Genomic DNA, 25,278 nt, shown 5'->3' on the forward strand with positions numbered 1-25,278 from the left:
CTATTTTTTCTGGCACTGGTGCTTCAAGTAAGGGAGCCCAGTGTGGGGCTGGGACCCCTCACTGTTCAGGGAGGACCTCTGAAGCCGAGATTTCCTCCTGATTATTGACCACTACTCATAGATGCAGGGCCAATCAGTTTTGCCCTCTCCTACCAGTCTGGAGGTAGGACTTTCATTCATCTTTTGAATATATACCCAGAAATAAGATTACTGAATAATGTGGCAGTTCAATTTTTATTTATTTAGGAACCTCCATACTCTTTTCTGTAGTGGCTCCTCACCAACAGTGCATAAAGGTTCCATTTTCTCCACATCTTTGCTGACATTTATCTCTTGATTTTTTTACAGTACCCATTCTAACATATGTGAAATGATATCTAATTGTGTTTTTGATTTGCATTTCCTTAATGATTGGTGATATTGAGCACTTTTTCATGTACCTTAAGGTCATTTGCATGTTTTTAGAAACATGTCTATTCAGTTCCTCTTTTCCTTTATTAATGGGGTATATTTTATTTTGTTTTGCTATTGAGTTATATGAGTTTATGTATTTTGATTAACCCTGATCAGATATATGATTAGCAAATATTTTCTTCCATTCTGTAGATTGCCTTTTCATTTTGTTGATGGTTTCCTTTGCTGTACAGAAGCTTTTTAGATTGATATAGTCCTACTTGTTTATTTTGCTTTTGCTGCCTTTGTTTTGGTATCAAATTTCAAAAATCATCGCCAAAACCATTGTCAAGAAGCTTTTCCCCTGTGTTTTCTTCTAGGAATTTTGTGGTTTCAGGTCTTATGTTCAAAAGTTTAATCCATTTTGAGTTGATTTTTGTGTGTGGTGTGAGATACTCCGTCAGAAAGCAAAACATATTTGCAAGTTTATTTCTTAAACAACAGGGAAAAAATTTGAGGAGATGGGATGATGTCAATTAGGATCTTCATCTTTCCTTGCAAATTCAATAAATTTGGCTTAAATTCAGCCCTTCTTTCACTATCTCTGTAGATTTGGTGCAAGAGGTGCTCACGTTTCACTTCTGATAGTGATTCTTGTTTCTACTTGTTTTGCATTTTATCTGTTGTAATCGTTCCTTTTTTATGGCCCAAATTTATTCCATATTGATATCTTATGAAACATCACTCACATAATGTGTTTGTTTGTTTATAGGAAAATTTTAGTAATAATTTGGAGGTTATGACTAGAGATTAGAAAAATCAAGGTGTAAATAATTTTAAAATAAATAATGAACAACTTTCCAAAAAGAGCTTCAATCATCCTCCCTCAGTATAAAATGCTCAACTGATTCTCTCTTCTGTATTGTCTCCAATCTCCTCCCTTATTTTCAGCTTTCTTTCTCATTCACACAGCTCACTTTGGTAGTTCCTGTTTATTATGCACAATAATTTATCCCGCTTTTTGTGTTACACTTGTTTATCCAGACGCTTCCTAAATATTTCATAAGGGCAAGGTTCTTTAAGAGGTCTTTATCCTAAGAAGAAAAGTTATATTCCCTAAAAAATCTATATCTCACTTATTTTTTTTCCTCCTTTTATGTATAATAACATGTAATTACTTCTTCGATACATGTTATTTTAGGGATTATTAAACATATTAAAATAATTTAGTATGTTCAAACTTGGTTTTATTCTCATAACTCTATTTCCCCATAGGCTTATAGTTCTGCTTCTGCAAATTATTTTAGTATGAGAATACTCAGAAATATGAGCCTAAGGTTGAAGAGAGAATATTGTGCTTTAAAAGAATTAAGAATGATTGTTTATTCACCTACTTTTTGGTATTCACATAATCTGTTTTTAAAGCAGCAAAGCTATTCTAATTTGCTTGTATGTTTTTAGGTTCTTCGATAACCTCAGGCCTGACATTAATGGAGATGTAGAATGCAGGAGGCGAGCAGTCTTTCCATTAACATAACATGCTCCTCCTTAGAATCTGTAGTAAATTACCCAGAGAGTCCTTGTTACTTCATTTCTTATTAACTTCCCTTATATTAAAAAAAAAAAAAAAAAGCATGATCCAGGTGTTAGGTACAGCTTATGACTTTCTGGATAATTACTTTTTTTGTAAGTGGATGTGAAATATATTGACCATGGCTTTAAGGATTATTTTATTCCTTAATTTTTCTTTTGATAAAATAGGAAGGAGAGCTGCAGATAAGCCAACCATCACTAATGTCTCTGCCATGAAAAGCAAACTGGGGCTTTTCTTTACTTGACAGGTTAGAACAGTTTATCTTTCCATATTAAATAGTTATGAATGCTCCCAGCACATCCATGACAAACCTTTTCTTGATAATATTTATTTTGTCTGATCTTCCTTTACTATCATAGGAGATTTAGTGAGATGCACTTGTTACCGAACCCAATAAAACAGTTTCTTGAGTTTCAGTATTATAGAAGTGAACATTAAGCTTAATAAATTTGAGCAGATAAAATTTATAGGCAAGTGAGCAGAGAGAGAGAGATTGAGAGAGAGAGGGAGGGAGGGGAGGGGAGGAAAAGAGGGGAGAGGAGAGAGGGGAGGAGATAGAATTGTGTACAAGGGAACATAAAGAAAAAGCATGCTCCTTGAAGACTTTTTGTGACAAGATTATATAGGCTATCAAAAAATGGGAAGGTATTCAGGAATGAGAATGTGGTTCCTGATCCTAGTCATCTTCCTCATTGGTTTCAAGATGATCACAAGATTTTATTTTTCCATCATTAATGATCCCTAGGTCCTATAAAACAAAGGCTTATGCAAAATCATCAGTTACCCTTTGTATTTTAAATGACCAGCCCTAAACTACAGACTTGAGATATTATTGGTTTCTTCCTCAGAGACTGTGGGTATTGAGTTAAACATTAACTGGCATGTCAGCAAGGACTGAAGGGGTCAGACCACAGTTAAAAATAAAGTCTTGGAAGACTCCTTATTAGACAAGATGGAGTCTCCCTTCTTTTAGCGATTTTATACTAGCTCACACTCACTTCATGGAATGATCTTGGATTTTTTTTTTTTAACTAGTGAATTCAACAGTAAGTGTAAAACTGAGTGTTTCATATATTATTATTATTTTTAAATGAATAAAATAATACTGATCTTCTAAATCTTGACAAAAAATTCTGAGATGTTCTAAATTAAAATTACAGCGGCTTGAGAGTGAGAACAAGAGAAAAACTATCCTGTTATCTGTGGATAGCTCTAACAAAAGACTGTGCACATTTCTTTATAACTGTTGGGATTTAGGATTAATTTTCAGGTGACTGTTTCTGTGATTATCCAAGAGAGGAGCCAGGCTCCATAGAACCCCAAGGAGCCTCCATTTATTTGCACATGAATTGCATATGAATTTCCCAATCTAAGGCTTACAGCTAATCCACAGGCACCTATACTTCTTCCTTGTTGACTGCTGCCCCTATTCCAGAACTAGCCCTGCTTCACATTCTCTCATCCCCTTTGTCTATAGCTAATGTAAATCCTTTCAAAACAGGGCTTACATTTCCCTCTTCCCACATGATATATAGAAACACTTGCAAAACTCTGTAACTAGTGTTACTGTTGGGGCAGTTTGAACTTTGGTGTCACCACAATGGTGGAGAGTGGGTAGGTAGATAATGGTGCAAAAGTGTAATTAGCATTTTTCCTTGGTTCTTCCTCATTGACACAGTGAAGAATCGTAGGTCAGTGAGATTTAGAAAAGATTTATTAAAAATATATTTTAGAAAGACAAAGCACCCTCCAAGAAAGTACATGATTTTAGTGACAAGAGCTATAACGACCAGCCAGAAGTGAGAATCTCTAAATTATATCTGGGCAGTGATGGGTGGCTCCAAAGGCATTCTTAGGTGATTGGCAAGTGAGGTCATTTTGATTGACACTTGTCTGCTATATAACACGTTGCCTAGTGCACATGCACTTACCCAGAATTCTACTACCATTAGAGTGTTCTTTGGGCGGTTTCCAGGCTGGGCCCCTATTCCTTTGTTGCTCATGTCTGCCTAGCTACCTAACACTGTGATGACAGATATGTTGTCTTTCCTACTTGACCATGTTGCTGGTGGTTTAGACTCCATGCCCCAAGACAGGTCTTTTTCTTTTTTCTTTTAATTTTGCTAGCTAAGGCCTAATAAACTCTTTCTTTTAAGACTTTTAGCCATGGAAGTTAAAATTTTTGTTTAACAATCTGTTGTAAACCATTTGTTAAATTCAGTTATTTGACAATTTTTTTTTTAAGTTTATACTTAATAGCAGGTACTTTACTTGGAGATATAATTGAATTTAGGCTGTGTTCTACATAAATGATAAATATTGCTACTTTCAGTACCTCTGTGGCCCCTGTCTCTGCTTGAAGCTTTTTATTTTGGAACATAATATTTTTTCTTTTTTTTTTTTTTTTACCCCCAAAACCACAAGAAGTTATTGCAATAATGATATCTAACATACACTGGGTGCTTTTTCTGTAACAGGTACGTTCTTTAAATGTACCTATCTCAGGTAATCTTGCAATCTTATAAAGCTATACTATCTCTGTTTTATTGTTGAGGAAAATGAAGAACAGTGGGGGCAAATCACTTGACCAAGGTCACACAGCAAGTAAGTATTGGGATAAAAATTTAATTTGCAGGTTGGCTGCCTTCAGAGCCTACACACTTAATCATTATGCTAAGGTAGACATTTTATTCATGGGAGCATGGTGACTGCCAGCTCTCATGGGTAAGGGCAAGATGAAACTGATGACTGCTTATGCTAGGCATAATAATAAAGGGGGGTAATCTCGACTCCAACACTTAACAGCCTATGGGGCCACTGTAAAGTTGGAGGATAATTGCACTTACTCATGAGCTTCTGGTGAAAGTTAAATGAAGTAATATAAGCAGTTTGTCATTCATTGTCTAGAAACTGTAAATTGCTAGAAAATATCAGCTTTTATTATGATTGTTTTGGGATATTTAGACTTGTGCATTCCTATGATTAAAAGGACTTAAAGATCAAGTCAGCTTCTGCCCCTGTGACCATTTAGACAGGAAAATATTTATATAAAATGTTCTATAAACTAGAAAATGTAATTTCATATTTTTATTTTCCCTTTGACTCATGGAATCAAATTAATGCATTTCTTAACTTTTTAACTTGTAAAATTTTAATATTCAACTTGTTTATTGTTTTTCAATTTTATTTTTCTCCCCAACTCTCTTCTATGATAATCTTCACAATGAAAGAGACCAAAGTTTTGCCTCCTCAGAATGTGTTATCTGGAATATCAATTTTAAGTTGGTTACTAAGAAATAAAATATTCAGAAAGAACCTTTGGCTCTCCCCCTTTCCTGTTTAAGAGATTAAGATGGAAAGGCCTGCTTCAGAAAAGGAATCTTACCATATACACCTTAGCATTAGATAAGAAAGCTCTAAGCAGGGGCTTGTTAATTAGATCCCTCACTGTGTCTCTGTTTCGGGATTGCCTAGCAGGAATTTGACTTGCCCTGTATGTTCTATCCTTTTTGGCTACCTCTAAATTGCCTGTTTTCCCCTTCTGAAACCCCATCACTACCCCATTTCTCCTTTGTCCATATGGCATATAAAAACCAAACTGCCCAATGTCCTTTGGGGTCTCATTATGGCACCTCTAAATGTGCACTCATGATCAACTTTGGACCTTTTCCCCCTGTTAAACTGTCTCTGTTAATTTTATTAGCCCAGCTAGAAGAACTTAGAAGGTGGAAGAAAAATAATTTTCTTTTAGCTCCCACAACACTATAGAAAAGTTCAAAGAATAATATAATGATACATGTATAACTTTCATCCACACTCACTAGTTGTTAACATTTTTCAAACTTTGAATCCTTTCTCATCTCTCTCTCTTTCTCCATGTATATGTATACGTATGCATGTGTATGAAATAGTTTCGCTTAGTTATTAAATTGCAGAGAGAAGTAAACTTCATCACCAAATCTTTCAGCAGCCTTCTCATAAGAACAAGGACTTTCTTATATGTGACCTTAATCACATCATCATATCCAAGAAATTTAATATCAGTCAAATATAAATAATGTTATCTAATATGCAATTTCTATTCAAGTTTCTGTAATTATCTCTACAGTAATTTATCTTGAATTTTTGGTTTGAATGAAATACATTATTATCAAAGAATGTTGCTGTACAATCTCAACTTTTTGAATATATTAAAGTTTATGGGAAACTTCATAATGTATTATAAACTTTCTCTGGATATATTGAAATAACCTATATTCAAGTCACAATATTTTCTATACATACAGCGAATGAAGATTGTATACTACCTTAGTTGATTTCACTATGTTCTCCTTTCTTTCTTGTCTACCATATCTATTTAGATTTTAAAAAAGGATGATATGTTCAAATCTACCATTTTAATTATTTTCATGTAATTATGGTTTCTTGAATTTTTAAAATATTTTTATTTGGAAGTTTTTAAACATACCCCGAATTAAAGAACATAATATAATAAATCTCCATGTACTCATTTACCTATCTTTAATGAAGATTAACATTTTATCAGTCTTATACACCTTTTCTTCTAATTATTTTCTTGAGTAGCATGTCAAAGAAAATCTCAGCTATCACATAATTGTATCTGTAGATATTTCAATATAAATGTCTCACAGATAGACTATACATATGTATATACATACATACACATACATGCATAGCAAAATATTGCCCAGCTAAAAAAAAAAAAAAAAAAACAGCAATTGTTTAGTATCATCTAATATCTAGTCTCTAATTGTATTCCTGATTGTCTACATGAATGCATTTTTTCTAGTTGATTTTTTCAACTCATGATCCAAACAATGTCTACATATTGCATAAGTGTCTTCTAAAAATTTTTTCCATGTATTTACTTGTTTAACATCATTTTTGTCATTTAGTTGTAGAGTGCCCCTTATTCTGTATTTGTTTGCTGACTTTCCCTTGATGTTGTTGAAACCCTTCCTCATTCACCCTTATTTCCTGTTTACTGATGATTATATCTAGAGGTTTGGTTAGATTCAGGCCCTCATCTTATTTGTCCAAGAATATTTCACTGATGAGACTGCGTACTTGTTATTGCATCACATCAGGAAGCATACCACATCTGGTGATTCTACTTTCAAAGACACTATGATTGATTAGTATGTTTGGGTTGTGTCCATCTGAACCATTCTTAATAAAGTTTCCTATCAGCTTTTTACCTAATCATTTTAGAATTCATTAGTTATCATTGCCCAGTTCCTAATTATTTCATTAGGGATTGCAAAATGGTGATTTTCAAAATATAGCATCTCTTCATTTGTCAGCATGACTTCTGTGAAGATCTCTTTTGTCACTGTCTTGTTCAGAATAAGGCAGGATAAATGCTTGATTCACTCTCTTTATCAATTTACAGATATATATCTTTATATGTAAATAATATTAAATATTAATTATTATGGCCACCTGTTTGGTATACCAAGCTGGAAAACTTGAATTTATTCTTGACTCTTGCCTTTACCTAAGCTATCATTGGATACCCTAGAATCGCTCTCAAACAGTTATTAATCCAACATCCGCTCATTCCTGCCTTCATTCATTCTGCCTTTCTCTTGGTCTGGGCACCATTAATCTGTTTTAGACTTTTGTAGTGGCCACCTATCTTATCTCTTCTATGAACTGTGTGAGTTTTTCAAAGGAAGAAACTGCCTAATTTATCTTTAAAACCCCCAAATTTAGCAGCATTTTATGCACTCAAATATTTGAGTTAAGGCATTCCAAAATGTCTTGGTTTAATGAATAAAATCTGAAAATCATTTCACAAAAAAAGCTACTAAATATAATTTTTTTCTATTGTCACCTGCTTTTAAGTCTCATCAGTGAAGAAATAATTCCCATTGAAAAATTTACAAATTATTTTATAGAGTAATGTTAGAAGAAAATCAGGTAAATTTTAATGTCCTAAATATATATATATATTTGTTTTTAACTGAAATATAATTGCAAAGTCACCAGAACACCTACAATATAATATATCTGGAAAGCCTTATATAGTAGCATTTAAGAAAAAATATACTTTCTTTAAAAATGCAAAACAGATTTCAGTTAAGTATTAGAGTTGGTATCTGTGGAACCAACTTAGTTTCAGTGGGAGCTGCTTTGCATTTCTCTTCGAACAGGACATGTGCAGCAAAATATGTGCAGAAAACTTGGGGAACTCAGCTCAATGCACCATGACAAATATTTCCAAATACAAATGATTACACCTTTGGGTGAGGATTTCTCTTTACCGATTTTTCAGTCAGAAGGAGGTATTGATCCTCAATTTCTGTAGCACTTTTATCTCAGAGAATTCAAACAGGCATGACAAGGCAGAGCACAGGTTTTTGAGAAACCTCTTACTGAGCCTAGGGAAGTGCTTTTTTTCACTTCATATCTAGAAGAACTGGCTACACCAACCAAGCAGATGTGGGTACGTTGGCATTATGTGAAAGTTAGAGGTATCCCCATGTTTGCATATGCAGGGATGGCTTTTGCACTAACCTAATTTATCTTGCCTTCCTTTTAGAGAATGCAATAAAGCTTTTGTTGAAATGGGCTTATATCAATTTATTTTACCTAAATATGTCTTTGCTTTTAGAAATGGCAGAGAATTAACTTTTTTCCCCACAGTGGTACTCAGTAGGAGCAGGTTTGTCAAGGGATTCCTTTGTACACAGCTATTGGGATTAAACTAATTAGAAAATACTTTTGAGGAAAGCAATCTTGTAAAAAATAGGAAAAGTTTATAATTATATGTAGCATTTGGCTTGTAATCTTATCCTTAAGAACCTACTCTTAAGCAAGAATTATTGAATTTGATTTAAAAAATATGGACAAGGATGGATGATTTGTCCTTCATCACAGAACTCTTAAAACCCTTGAAATTTCCTGAGTGATAAGAGCTATAAAGGTGATAAAGGTGTGTCTTGTTGTTTTAATGAGGTGACTTTTGAACCATACCAAGGATGAGAGTTGGTTCTAAGAGAACCAGACAGGTGATTAGAGAGTTGAAACTTTTAGTCTTTCTCCCTTATCTTCTGGGAGTGTAGAAGGTCTGGAGGTTGAATCAGTTACCAGTGGTCAATGATTTATAATCAACCATGCCTCTGGAATGAAACCTTTGTAAAAACCCAAAAGTACTGGGTTCAGAGAGCTTCCAGATTGGTGAATACGTAGAGGTTCTGGGAAAGTGATGTTCCTGGAGAAGTCCTGGAAACTTATCACCTTTTGCCCATTCCTTGTCCTATGTGTCTCTTTCATATGGCTGTGCCTGAGTTATATCCTTTTAAGATAAACCTGTAATCTAGAGAGTTTTCTTGAGTTTTATGAGCAGTTCTAGCAAATAAATCCAATTCAAGGAGGGAGTCTGGTTTTTAGCCATTTGTTCAGAAGTACAGGTAACAACCTGGACTTATGACTGGCATTTGATACCCAAGGCTGCAGTTGTAGGAACCTCAATCTATAGCTGATCTGTTAAAAGCACAGGTGATAATATAGCCTTGCCATTGGCATCTGAAGTATGTGTGGAGTAGGGAGCAGTCTTGTGAGACCAAGCTTTTACCTATGGGATCTGACAATATCTACAGATCTGTAATGTCAGAATTAAGTTGAATTGTAAGACACCCAGCTGTTGTCTGAGAGTTGCTTGGTGGTGTGGGGAAATCCCCCCTTACCCCACATTGAAATTGATTCTCAGAACACCTAAGCAATGGCTATCACATCATTATTTATAATTATGAAAAAATAACTGTAAACAACCGAAAGATTCCCAGCATGGCAAATTTTTTAACCAGAGCATATGAGCATATGTAACTATGGTAGTCAAAATAAATCATGTAAATATGATCTGTGGGTATATACAAATTATGAAAATTCCAACTCATTGGTTCTTCCAGATTATTATAAACTTAGTCTTTGTAAGTAATTGTATAAATTCCTTTATTCCATTTTATTTAGAATTTTTCTATATGACTTTAACATCTTGTCATTTAAAAAAATATGACAATGATGTTAATTCACACAAAATATCATATATCAGTACAGCTGCTCCTCCATTTTCAATGGGATTACGTCAACTAAAACCATCGTAAATTGAAAATATCAGAGGTCAAAAATGTATTTAATACACCTAACCTACCAAACGTTATAGCTTAGCCTAACCTATCTTAAATACAGAACACTTACATTAGCCTACAGTTGAACAAAATCACCTAACACATCGAATGCAGTGCAGAGCATTTGTTGTTTACCTTCATGATCACATTGTTGACTGGGAGCTGTGGCTCGCTGCCACTGCCCAGCATCACAAGAGAGTATTGCGCTACATATCTCTAGCCTGGGAAAAGATCAAAATTCAAAATTTAAAATATGGTTTCTAATGAATGTGTATTGTTTTTACACCACTGTAAAGTAAAAAAAAAAAAAAAATTGTAATTCGAACTATTGTCAGTCAGGGACCATCTACAATTGAAAAACCATTTCAGCATTCTTTCCATGAGTTGTAAGAATAAGAAATTACTATTTCAAGCTTAATTAGTCTCATACCATGAGAGTCTCATTGGAATGAGTCTTACTGGGGTAATATAACATTTATTTCTCCCAGTGCATTCATGTGATTGGAATGGTAGGTAGAATTTCTTAGCAAAATTCCATTCTCTCTCTTTCCCTCTCCTCTCTTCTATCACCTTCCCCCAATTACATATATTTGCAGTTTTGTAATTCAAAAGTGATCATAAGGTAACATTAATTCTTTATGTATGGTACCATAGACTAGCAAAACATCAACTGAGATTCCTTTTACCATTGAAGAAATATGATAAATATTTTTCAAATTATTGTCTGATTATAAAAATAAGAACTTTCCACTATTTTGCCAACAGTTATTTCTTGATAATCCATTATGCAATTTTAGTTTAAGTTCCCTACCACTGTATTTTTCTTGAAGAAGAAATGCCAATTTTCATATCTATGCTACAAGTACACCAATTTTGTGAGGTTTGTTAAAGAAAATTGCAACAAAACTAACAACTCCATTTTCTGCTATGATGGTAAAAGCCAGAAAGAAAGCTTTGACTGAGGACTATCACTGGCAAGTGAGGCCATTGTCGTACGGATGAACAATTTATTAGAATTGCTAGTGGTACTAGGAAAGCTTCACAAATATATTTCCAAAATGGGATAGTCAAAGTGACATCGATTTATTCTGCCTCGTGTTTTAATTTATGCCTTTGTCTGTCTTCCTTCAGGGTGTGAAATGGGAATGTATTTTTCATAGTCTTAAACTCCTATTCTTGCAACCTAGACATAAGGAAGATAAGAGAAAGTAGCAGCATGGGGGTGCTGAGGGGAAATAGCAACCACCAGAGAGACTGGTAAAATATACTTAATATCTCTATAGTCTTGTAAACATGTATGAACGATAAATAAGAAACTGTGAAAAGCTATATTGTGTCTGTCCTTAATCCAAATAAGGCAAATATGCCCACTTGCATAAAATTAAACAATTGTCCAGAAAAGAAATAAAATTCCTTGAACTTGGCTCAAGCTCTTCTTCAAAAACAATTTCTTGACAATGATGTTTTTCCTAGCTGATTTTGTAATCCTTTTTCTGCATCCGTTTTGCTTTTAGTGACTCCGCAGTGGAATAATAATAACAGCACTCTTCAAATGCAGATCTTGTGAAATGCCATATGCTATATGATTCTTAGAATGAGAAAATAGTTTTGCATTACCAATTATTTGCTTTTTTTCTGATGGATATCATTTATGGACATATGAATATTATTTAATGCAGTAGATCTATGCTACTGAGGAGTTATTTTTAAATAATTTGGGCAAATCAAAACTTATTTTAAGTGTATCAGGGAGTTTGTTATTATTAGAAACCTTGTGAGAAACACTTCTTTAAAGTGAAATATTCCAATTTATTTTCTAAGTTGTGATTTTCTATACTGTTATCTAAAATTAGGTGCAAATATACTGGATGGAACTTTGAAGCACATGAAGAAACAGAGGCTTGTTAAAAGGAGAAAGCCAGCTAGCTTTTCCCCAAATGGCATCGTCTTACCTTGGTGATGCTACCATATTCCAGAATTTGACCTTGAAACTGCAGGTGCAGAAATACAAATTTGTCATCACTTTAAGACTAGATCTCAGGAGCATTAACTATGTTCACAGAACTGTTGTAGTAAATCAGAATACCAACTTATTTATAGCTATTGAGCAATATTGCTTACCTATTAACTAGAATAGTTATACAAACATGACAAAACCAATCTTTCCTCAAAAGCGGAGGGTGCTTTTTGGGAATCCAGTCATAATCATGAGGTTATTTTGGTGTGATTGGTTTCAAAATAAGGACATTAAGTAAGGATATTGTATAACATGTTTTATTTATTTTTCTGCCCTTTGCTATCCTCAAACCTCAGAGACATTGCTATTTGATCAACTGATCCATTTGGCTCTGACTCAGCTTTAGAATTCTTCTCAGCACAGTAGTCCAGAAAGCCACCTCGGTTGATTGAAGTTGGCACAAAATTTGACACCTGTTCTTGGGTACATGTTTTTGCTCTGTGTCAGTTTCTTTATCTGTGAAACTAATGGGTTGGACTAATTTTTTTCTCCTTTTCTGCTTGACAAATAATTGCTGATTTGAGCAAATCACTTCACTGTGGTTGACTTTAATTTCTGCATTGTTAAAATGACGTTATGCTATTAAAAAAAAACCTTTTAGTTATATAATTCTTAATTTTACCTGAAACTGTATAATCCAGAGCTTTTGTCTACCTATATTAAAGATTAAAAAACTGAGACACAAGACTATTACTAGTCACTGCTGTGTGTGCTATTGAGTCGTCTGCATACAAATATTGAGTTGGTGGAAGAGTGGCCATAATGAATTGCGGTGTCTCTTCTGAAAGTGAACGTGTGAGTGTGGGCCGTTCTTGATCTAATGATTAATTACTACACTAAGTATTTGTTTACTAGAACAGTCATTATCTGTCAAGTCCAAGAGCAGAAAAAACTGAAGCAAATTTGAAGTCACATGTACTATTTTCTGTAGAAGTGTTAGTCTCTCTAAAATCAGGCATATTTTCATTATGCTGTCTAAAAACAGACAAAGCATAACTGTTTTGTGTTATCATATTTATTGTCCATATGTGTCTACTAGTGGTAAATATCTTTTAGTTATAGAGCCTACAGAGCATTGTGAAATAATCCACATTTTAATAATGAAAAAGATGTCTCATTACCGAAATGTGTTTTTTTTTATAATTTAGGGCCTGTGGTTTTTTATTCACTAAAACATTTGCACAGTCTGTAGATCACAGTTCCTTGAGTGTCTGGTTAAGGGGACAAATATAAAGGCCTGATAAATGTTAAGGAGTAAATCTTTTGACATAGATAATGGTTCAGTGTAGAGTGATAACGCATTTTTCATTTCATGGCTTTATTTTTATTCACTTAAAATTATTGATTTCCATTTGATTTTTTTTTTTCATTTACTTTAAAGGGAGTATTTATCAGTCACATTTATTTAAAAGATATTAACGTTCTCTTCCTTTACCTAGACTTTCACTCTTGCATAAGACAGATACTATATGTGATTAGAATAAATACCACCATATTAACTTATTAATAAGTGTCCTATGGCTCATGAAGAGTGTTTGCCCTGAAATAGAACTTTCAGACATTTCTGCTCAAAAGGCAGCCAACTTCTGTCTACTGCCTGACTGAGCCACAATTTACATTTTGTATAATATGAGCAGAAAGCAATTTTAATTTAATATATAAATGTAAAACTTCAGCTTCTGCTTGCTGTAATATGGACTCCATGATTTTATTTATTTATTTTTTTATCAGCAAAACCTGCATCCTGTGAGCTTCTGTGATGAAAATCCACTGTGTGCAGGGAGCAACTCTATTAGGTGATGGGAGAGGATGAAAATGGTTTGAGATAAATAAAAAAAGCAATTACCTAGGCCTGGGAAAGAGATACTGCACATTTATTCAGCAGGCATTTAACTTACTCAGGGCTTCATTCCAATGAACTGTTGTTCCCTTTTCTATCTCCTTAATATATGCCAAGTCAAATGGGAAGAAATGGAATGACATTTCACACCCTAGCCATAAGGAGTCAGAAGTCGGAGGGCTTCAGAAAGTTGCCATTAAGGGAAAGACAAAGTCATAGAGATGTCTTTCGTTCTATTTCTAGTTTTGGACACTGAAGGCAAAATATTTGAAATTGTGACATAACAAATTGCAATAGCTACTAGGCAGATGGATTGGAGCTAAATACAATTTCCACAAAGTTAACGATTAGCATGCTTACAATTTAAAGCCCGCAACCAAAGTTCCAACTTCCAAAGCTTGTATGTTGAGGGCTAAAAAAGAAGAAGAATATATGGGTTCTTTAACAATTACCACCACTTTTATTTCTCATTTTTCCATAGCCCAATTCACATTTTATTCTAACTTGTTTCCCTGAATGTCTCTTTTCTTATACACTTCAGCCCTAGATCACTACTTTATTTTTCATAGCTCACTGATCAACAGAACTCTCTAGTCCTATTGAGCAATGCCATTTTCCATAGGGATATCCATTCAAAAGGGAATGGGGAATATGGATTCAGTCAAATGACAAAGAGTGAAGCTTTGCTGAAAAATGTCCTCCTACAGCACAGGGTCCATCAAAAATTGAGACAGCCTAACAGATTCTGTAACCATTTTCCCACCAAATATAAACCTCTTTTTTTTTTTTCCTCTAAAATTTCCTCTTACAATTAATTTCCTATGATTGCTGAGTATTGTCAATAATTCCACTGTATCTCTTCAGAATCTTCTCTTGTACAGCCTTAATTTTTCTTGCCATCCATCTCACTAATCTTGGTGAATGAAGATTCCGTTCCTTTGACTTGTATATGCTGGATGTATTTCTAGGTGTTGCTGTACTTATAAGGAAGGTTTTATCTCCTAGTACACTTCAAGTAGTATATACTGTGGGCAATTCTAGCTTCTTCGATTCTCATGACCAGTCATCGTGTGGCAAAGCAGAGAGAAGTTTGCTATTTTGGAAAGATCTCCTTGCCTTGATTTTACTAAGTATTGCTGTGGGAATCAACTGAAAAGTATATAAGAATTTATTGACTAATACAGTACTTCGTAAAAATGAAAGTCACAGTTTCTCTGACTTCCTGTGTTTGTTTTTTAACAGCTTTTCTGTAATATTGCATTATAACTGCTCTAATGTTAATGATCAAACTTTGTACAGCCTTTGCTTCTGTAAAAGAAGGGCCACTTTGACATACCTCAAAGCCATCATTGCAGAAATGATGGCAGTATTATGGTCAGGATCACTCAATTCTTGAATCAATTAAATGCCTGTAAAGGAATTATTATCAATGGAGAAATATGGCAAATATTATGCTATTATTAGGTTTTGTTGTTGTTGTTATTGTTGATGTTGTTGTTGTTTTAGGTAAGGCAACCCTTGGTTGACCTCATAAATTGCAAGGACCTTGTCAGCTTGCAATCCTTTAATTTTTTTTAAATTTTATGCCTACAGCACCTGGTCTTCCTATGTGGCCTCCCGTCCAAGTACTAACCAGGCCCAACCCTGCTTAGCTTCCGAGATCAGACGAGATCAGGCTTGTTCAGGGTAGCGTGGCTGTAGATTATTATTATTTTTTTTTCATTTTGTTTGATGTGTGGCTATTTCAGAACCCAAAAGAAGAAATATACCTTTTTTCTTCTGTTAATTTTAAAGGTAGGGAAAAAGTGCCCTAAGACACTTAATTTGATAGTACAACTGTTAGAAGAAAATAAAGTTGATAGCACTGGTAGTTTCTGGGACTTACTGTATATGATCCCTAAATGTGCCAAAAGGTGCAATTACACACAAGAACTCTTGATGTTTGGCTTCGTCTGTCAAAATGGACAACAGGTCAGATATTCTGTTTTTTCTGTTTTTGCTTCTGAGTAGGTCTTGATTTTGAAGAAACCATGAAATTAAAAGGGATTTTTGAAACTAAATTATAAGTCACATAACCTATTTTTTAATTAGAAAACTGATCAAAAAAAGTAAAATGATGGGCATATTATTTCTAAAAAAATAAAAATTAGGAAAAATAAATAACACACAAAACTTATTTATGATAGCTAAACGTGTAAGTACCAATGGAATACTTTAGAGAAAAGGTTAGATATTTTATATTTTATTTCTTAGGAATCTTGTAAGATACTTTCTTGAAAAACATTTTAAGATTTACTAGAATAAAAATTTCCAAACTGTTACTCAGTCAAATGTTCAAAAACTTTCCAAGGCCTTTCTCCTTGAACCCAGAACTATGATTAAGTTCTAATTTGAAAAATACTACTTCATTTTAATAATCAGACAAGCTTTACATCTGTTCTTTATGATATGACTGGGGATTAGTTAACGTGTATTTTATGGGCATAATTAATTACATCACTTTAAAGCTGAATAATGAATTAAAGTGATGCACCAAATAGTAAATTAAAAGTTACCTTGGTTATAAATAGCAAGATAGAGTTATACTATATTTTATGAATACTCAAGTGCCTAAGCCATTACCAGTAAGAACTTTAGACACTGTAGAGTCAGAAGACCAAAGCCTGTGTGCCAAATTGGGTCCACCATCTGTTTTGATATGGTCCCAGAGCTTAGAATGGTTTTGCATTTTTAAATGGTTGAAAAGAAATAACAACAAGAATATTTCATGACACATGAATATCATATGAAATTCAAATTTTAATGTTCATAAATAAAAATTGCGTTGGAACACAGCCATGCTCATTCATTTCTTTGTTGTATGGATCCTTTTGTGCTATAACAACAGAGTTGAGGAGTTGCAGTACAGCCTGTCTGCATCCTAAGTAAAATCCTAAGATATTTACTACCTGTCCCCTATCAGAAAAATTTGCCGACCTCTGCTGTGGACACGGGAGGTTTCTCTATATCAAAGGCTACACCAAGATTATATGTGACTTGAGTAATTTGTGGTATACCCATGCATCACATATAATTAGGCCATGTAAAGTGACATACTTAATGCTATTATGGTGTTGCCAATTTAGCTTGCTTCTGGGCCCTAAAACCTTATCTGTAGGACTTCATTAGATACTCATCTGATTTACTTAGGCAGGATTCATTCATTACCTGTGCAGTTAGGAAAATCACTAAACTTTAAAGTTTTTATCATATCTGAAGAATAGGAAAATAATATTTACTTCATAATATTAAGAATAAAAAGAAGAATAAATAAAATTTTGTCTCTGTGTCATGCCTGGTAAATAATAAATGCTCAAAAACTTGGTAATTACTATTCATTAAATTATAGACAACACTAAACACATAAAAAGGATCTTTAACTTACAAATTTATGAAGAAAACAAAGGATTACATGAAAATGATGAAATCCATATGAAGGAATAATTATATCTAGTTTTTATGTAATTACCTTAAGTATATTTATTCATAACTTGTACATATAGATTTCTGACTTTAACTTTTAATTTCTTTTAGAATCCGTTACAAAAGAAAAAAAGTAATCAATTTGGTTTCAAGTTTCTCTTTTCTCAATATTCAATAAATCTTCCTGCTGCTTTCATTTATCCTAGTTCTACACTCTTTTATGCATGTGTGGTTTCCTCATTGATGAGAATAGCTAACAAAAATTCTCTTTCAGTGTCTTGGCTACAGCAATTCAAAATTTCAATTTTAGATATACAAGCCTCATCAACTCTTTTCTAAGGAAGATTCTTCTGTTTTTATCTGTAAATTTACTCATACAGGAGTGTTTTGTTTGTTCGTTTGTTTCTTTTTTAATAATTCAATTTGCTTGTCTTTAGAGTTTTTGGTCTTTCTGAGAATTTCCAAATGCTTCCATTTTCCCTCATTGTATATTTCTGTTCAATGTTCTATGGATGAGAAGAGTTATATACTCTATTCCATTAATCAGTAACAGAAATTTTCAGATTGAATCTGAGATTTAAGAACTCTGCGGAACTTAATTTGCCAACTCATTAACACTTTAACTGAATATAAGTAGCTCGTGGATTTCTTTATTTAATTATTGAATGACAATGGTGTAGCAAACATTGACAGTGAAGATCCCTGACTCTTGTTATGGCAATGATTTTTCAAGAAGCAACATAAATATATATTCATATATACACAGGCATATATTATACATATATATGTACATACATGCCCATTAAAATTATAAAATATATATGTGGACAGATTCTACAGAAGTGCCTGCATTATTGCTTGAAGAATATGAATCTTTAGGCTTTTTAATAACTTCAGGCTTGCAGTAACTTCAGTTGAATCAAAAAAGGGACAGTTTTCATTTCTTTATAGTACACATTCTAAAATATATGATTGATTTTCATCAACTCTATGAAACAGATATAACAGTGTATCTAAGTAGAAGCAAAGATGTTAAGGCTTACTTGGTGAGAGCATTTCGCTTTAAGCTTTTAATCCTATAGTCAGCAGTATAGTAGTGCCGTAACCAAACACAGTGAGTTTTGCTCAAAGATGCATCACAGTGATCTCTTATACAGATCCCACTTTTGCTCATGTTATTTCTAGTGAAGTAATAATAGAGAACAATACTGCAATGTTTATGCTAAATTCTATTATCTATCTGCACCATTTTATTTTGTCCTAAAATAAGCTTATGAAGTAGGTATTGTGCCAGTCAATTCACCGATGAAGTTCCTGAATCTAGACAGGTTAACTGATTTTGTCTAAAATCTCATAGCTAGCGAGTGGTATTTAAGATCTTTTTTACTCCAAAGACAAATCTTTTAAACATCATACCTTTGTATATGTAAACATTCTCCAAGGGTTTTGTTTAAGATTAACCCCCCCCACACACTTCCCCATCCATTTAATTATTATTTGAATTATGGGCTGTCTGATTCTAGAAAACATTGTTAAGTTCTTGTATGTTTGATGTTTAATCATCCATTCAATCAGTGAACTGAGTAACAGATCAGGATAATAGTAATGCCAATAATAATAAATATTAACAATTACAATAACAATGATTTATGTTTGCTTGTTAACTCCTGTTCTTTACCATACCTTGCGTCGGGTTCTTTCTTGCCTCCAGCATGATTCCAAGTGTCAAGACCTATTGCATCTGAGTCCTACAAAGAACCACTAGAAAGATTAAAGTTTGGTTATCTAAAAAGAAAGGTTAAGAACTAATTTTTAATATCCTTGAAGAATTAAATACATGTCAACAGTAGCTTTATATTCCAGAGTTAACCCTAAATTGTTTGGGGGTGGAGCTATGATGTGACAGTCTGGTGTTTGTTGGGATAATCTGGGTAATTTATCAGCAAGAGTTGACCAGCATAGCATACTCTGCTTCTGGGGTTTGTTTATCAATGCCATCTGTCTATGCATTTATTTTTACATTATATTGATGACTGATTTTGATCAGGAACTGAATTAGGTGCTGGACATATATTATTCCTTAGTGGGACCATGCTTTTCTCTGACTTTGCCATATTAAGCTTTTAAACAGTAACTACCCACAGTTTCCGTGTATTGCTGTGTTCTGAAAAATGTATTTGAAGATTTTGATTTGGTTGTTAGAGTCTCGCTGAGTTTGGCTGGATCATTAACTGGATAGAAGAGCCAGTTCTTAAATTAACATACAGCTAGTTTTCTTATTGGGAGCCTGGCATCTGAAGATTATGAACTAAAATATTATAATGCCAGTCAAGAGTTTAGCAGTCACTCCTAAGACAAATGTGCTTCTCCTTAAAATCTAGAATGATTCACAATGGTTCATTATGTTAACTCTGGAGATTCTTTTCCCTTGCTACTTCATTATTATTTAAAAAAAAAAAATTAGGATAGACAATAGCCAGACTTCCATATATACTTTTAAGAAGATATGACTATCTTGACTTTTTATTTTATTTTAGCCAAACTGGTTCATGTAAAGTTAATCAATTGGTTTTGTGTCAAAACTTTGAAAGAGAACATTGCTAATCATAATCCTCCCAATTTGATTTTTTTTTTTTAATTTGGTACCTAGGTTTATTGTTTCATTTCTTTTTCTCACTACTCATTTTTTTATTATAATCTAGGTATGTGTTTCTTGAATTCCTCTTTATGAAAATAGCTGTTGTTGATTGTAATTGTACACATCAATCTTTTGAAATTAGATGGAACTCACTGCGAGTAGTCCAAGAAGCCAATTTCCTCAATAAACAGAGCTGCTTCCTCCACTACTAATTTTCCCAAAAAGTTTATTAGCACTTTCTTCTTTAAATGACAACCATCCAAATACACAAAACATCCTGTTTTTCAGGTATTTGGACATGCTCAGACATGTATTTTTCTCAACTTAGAAAATATCTTGGAATCTCTGATAAATAAGTTATTGATTAGAGATTACCAAAGCGTGCATTTTTCATTAGTTAATTTTCAGAGACATATTCAGTATGTTACCAATGTAATCGATTTATTTTTAATATTTGGAAACCTTGAAGGTTAAAGAACTATGACTTTTTTTTATAAAGGGAAATAAAGGTGTGCATGTATCTATCCACATGACTACATTTTGAAAAATCTTCTATTGAAATAATTGAAGATATAAGGACATACTTATTTGAAATAATGTTTTATGTGATATATTTTCTTCTTAATATTTGTAAAACATATTACATCATAGAAATATTGTTTGAAGTATAGTCCCTAGGATCAGATTGTCAAGTTTGGAAACTAGTATCTACCACTTAGAAACTGTGTCAGATTGGACAAGATATATACTTCTCTAGGCTTTTTTTTTTTTTGTCTTGAATAATTGTGATTAAATGAGATAACTTATATAAATGTGTATTAGTGTGACAAGTGGTATCTCTGTTTTATTCTACGTATATTTAAGCATTTACCATCACATCTTATATAATTTGGGTTCTTCTTTTGAAATGAATATCTGGCCCTCAGAGAGTGTATAGTCTAGTGGTCATGTATCTCTATATTTACAACTCAAGCCAAGGTATGGAGTTAATGGGTTATGGTTGCTAAATGTGGTGGTATAAGCAAACATAAGAGAAAAGGCACTGAAGAATCTTTGGCTCTGTAGCTATTACTTCTGAAAACTATAATGTAAAATCCATGGGTCAACTCACGAGGTTAGCGATAGGGTTCAGACTAAAAATAAGGACTCTGATTAGAATGTAGCTTTTCCTTCCCCTTCCACTGCTCTCAATTTGGCTTCCCAGCTCATCTGACTTGTTCACAAGTTCTTCCATATGAGAAAAGTCCTTGATGCTGATTGTGAATCACGTGGGCTGCTGCTACCCTTGTGTGATTTTCGTTTTTGGCACTTCTAGCTGGGGGCCGCTCTAGCAGGATGCAGCTTCATCACGTGGAGCTGCCTCTTTTAAAAAGTGTGATGTACATCACCTACAGGCAGGTATCTCAGCTGGTTCAGTGAAAAGGCAAAGCAGTTTCATTTCCCAGTCTGAGACCTCAGCTCCACAGACAGCCCTACAAGCTCCCCTTTTAATGCTACAAAATAACTTCCCAAGCACCATATGGTTCTGGTAAGTCTGGGGTGATTGGGAGGTTTCCTGTTCAAGGGCAGCAACCTAGCAAGAAGATTTGACCTTGCTTGGAGAGCTTTCATCACAGAAAGAAGGGAATAGTGGTGATTCCAGAGTACCTAGTTACTACGTGAAGGAAGTCTGATACCTGTCTGTTTTTATGGGTAATGAGAAATAGCCCAATACTTTCAGGACAAAATCCTGTTCCATTACCTAGGTAACTTGCGGTGGTGGTTTTGTTTTTGTGTAAAGTGGCATGGATTTAGGGGAGCACACTGATGAAGAAGTAGGTTGTCTGCCCAAACTGGGGTCAGAGAATGGGGTATTATTTTCAAGAGTTAATGTCAGTGAAACTGGGCGGATATTTCATAATCAGTCATTTGAAGCATTCTTAGAAAAAGATAGCATCAATTATATAAAATTCCCTGAAGCATCAAAATATTTTGCATGCTTGAAATCCTGCAGATGGTACTCACAAGTAAAATTACATTGTTATTTATTTGCAAAATATCAGAGAGCACATTAGTAATTTGTCGTGGATGGCATATGTGTCTCATTGCAGTGAAAACGACAAAGTAATCACTTTTTGGGTATAGAGTCAAATGCAGTTTGGTTGTTTCATTTATTTTTACTCATGCATGGGGACAGAGAAAAATAGGGCTTGATTTTAACTACTCTGAATGGACATTTAGTACTGCATTTAGATTTTGTTCTTTCTATTTAAGAGCCAAGTTAAAGGTAACTTTTGGGAGCAATTTAATAGTATTTTAAAACCAAAACTCTTTAGAATAATCTGATTACTTGAATGTCTGATTTTTTTTTTTCTGGCATACTAGAGGAATTTTGTATTTTATGGCATGATATTCTCTCTGCTAGTTTCACACATCACAGCACTGTGACTCCATCAGTTTTACCCAAGATAAAAGCTTTATCATAATCTTCCACTCTCCTTAATTCTCTTGTGGATATAAAACATGGCTGCCTTCAAAGATGATTTTGGCAGTTTTTAGTCAATCAGAAGGAAATCCTCGTCCCTCCCATTCTCAATATTCCATTTCTACTCTTCAGTGTCAGCACTAAGACCTTCCAGTTTCTTCCTTTCTTTTTATCTCTGTTTTATTTGGTGTTTGCCAGAGTAATGATCTAGGTGGCTTGTTTAAAAATCAGTTTCCAAGTTTTATCTTTAAATTGCAAAATCAGAACCCCTTGACATGGAGTCCAGGAATCTTTAAATTCCCCTGATAACTGTTATGAACATTATGTTTTAAGACCTATATATCCTACATGTTCAAATAATTTTGCTCCAATGAGCCAGATTACCTGAAAGGAATTTATTTTATGCAAACATTATTGACACGTTAGCAAAAATTGTTTAGTGTAGTTTCAAGGGCTTAATTTCTGTAAAGATGAAGTTCGAAGACAAAATAACTGCATTTTCTATAATAACATTTTACTAACGTTGCTTGACCTTTTATCTAGAATCTGATTTTTCACCTTAAAATTTGGATCAACTTTGTGAAAACTTAGAGCACTGGAGAAGACATTGAGAACAATTTTGATTGTAAATACTTCTGGTACCAGGGCTGTGAAATATCCCTCTTTGCAGTGCTTATGCACAGTATAAAGATCAGTAACCTGGGGATGATTTTGGTGAGAACAAACTGTGTTTAAGTTGAGAAATTCATAGTATTATATTTTTAACAATAAGATGATTTTCAAATAGCAAATATTAAAAATAGAAAGTTAACGTTTATGCCTAGCTATGCAATTTTTATAATACTGAAAATTAGTCTTCCTCAGGACACAAGTAGATGAATTTCCTGCTAGCCCTTTTTCCTCCTGGTTGTTGGTGATGATGAGCATCAGACTGTAGCTTCTGCCTCACCCTCCCTTGCTTTGCCTTGCCTCGTCCTAAATTTTGAGATGATCTACCCCCACATAGGTAGAGCTGAAAGTAATTCTACAGCTGACAGCCTGATTACTTATTTAATTGCAGCCTCCACTATCCATTACCAGGTTTTCATAGCCAGCCCACTTCATAGGATTGGTTTTATGACTTGCCTTGTCTTTGCTTAGGATTGTAGATTTTCTTTAGTGTAATTGACTTCATGTCCTCTTGCTGAGGACTTTCTACCAAGCATTTATAGATTCTGTCTTTTTACCTCAAGTTTATTACGTGGTCCTAATTCAATTCAACATGTTATAGAAAACAGAGCATAACTTTGAATACCACCACTGAAGGATGCCACTAGTTGGAGCTTTTGGCCATATTAGAAATCTTTAGATATTGAAAACAGCTCCTATTTACCTTATATTTACCCTCTCACATCACACCCACTCATAACATTCTGTAATTTGTCCTGAGGGGCATACTCTTTAGATCAGAAAGTCTGTCTCATTCTCCACTGTTCTTGCCTCCACATTTGACATGGGTCCACCAATGAATTTTCTTGTGAACAAGATCATTCAAGTAATAGCAATTAAGAGTTTATGACTTTGTAATATATCTCTTGCTTTCTTTTTGAAAATACTGGAATATGGTAAATAGAAACACCATTTATAGCTATAAGTGAGAGAAGACAATGTTTTAATGGTTTATTAAAAACTATACTTAAAGTTAATAACATGTAACCATATTAAAGTAGATTATTCCAGCTATAAAATATACCTGAATTATAGACATTCTATGTTAACAAGTCTGATTCCATTTCTTTTATTTTTTTAACTTGTAAATTAAAATCTTTTAAATTATGAAACTTTTCTTTTTTAATCTGGAATATTGCGGATACTTACCTCAAAAACAGATGTTTGGATTTTCCACCAGGAACTTGTATTATGAATGAATTCTAGTTACTGAGATTTCTTTGTTATGTATATAACATTTAAAATTAAAAGTTAAATATTAGATAAAACTATCAGCACAACATAACTATCAATTCTAGTAATATGTAGTAGTTATGAGGGATTAATTTTGTTCATTCTCAGCTCTTCCAATTACCATGCTGTATCAATTCCTTTTATTTTTTATTTATTGTATAAATACTTGTTAAGAATTTGATATTTTTTAGGTACTTGGCTACTTGTCTTAATAACTATTAGGACTATAAAGATAGAACTGTATGGCCTCCCATTAAGAACATAGATTCTGATGGGCAAAATTCAGAATCTTTAAAGGATCGAAGGAACGTGCTTAAAATGAAGTATATAGCATTAGAATGCTCATATTTAAAGACACCTAAACAGGTTTCTGTTTCTAATTAAGACCATGAAATATAGTAAAGCTCTTCTCCACTTGGTTCTTAAACCTTCTTTCTGAATATAATTGTCATGATCTAACAATGAGGTCACTGGCCAAAATCTTAACTAAATTTCATCAATCAATACCCATCAAACATTAGCCACAATTTGCCTATATCTTTATATCTATTTCTCTCATTTTAATGCTATTAGTGTTTATTTTTATTTTCACTGCTTTTTTATATAATAATTTGTAAAGCAAACATATACAGGTATATATATATATATATATATATTCAAAGATTAATAAGTACTTGTGTATTGCTGTTACTTTATAGGGTTATCTGTATGTAAGAAATATTCTGTCAAAATATGCAGGAAACAAGGCAATTATCATTTACTAAGTACTCATTTTC

At 33.5% G+C, this 25,278-nt stretch overlaps 1 pseudogene; it reads right to left on the reverse strand.

Moving 5' to 3' along the window:
• Positions 1 to 15,581: 15,581 nt before the first annotated feature.
• On the reverse strand, positions 15,582 to 15,700 carry LOC120590890 (uncharacterized; annotated as a pseudogene).
• Between the last annotated feature and the right edge of the window lie 9,578 nt (positions 15,701 to 25,278).

This window comes from Pteropus medius, unplaced genomic scaffold, assembly GCF_902729225.1.
Source record: "Pteropus medius unplaced genomic scaffold, Ma_sr-lr_union100, whole genome shotgun sequence".
Classification (NCBI taxonomy): domain Eukaryota; kingdom Metazoa; phylum Chordata; class Mammalia; order Chiroptera; family Pteropodidae; genus Pteropus; species Pteropus medius.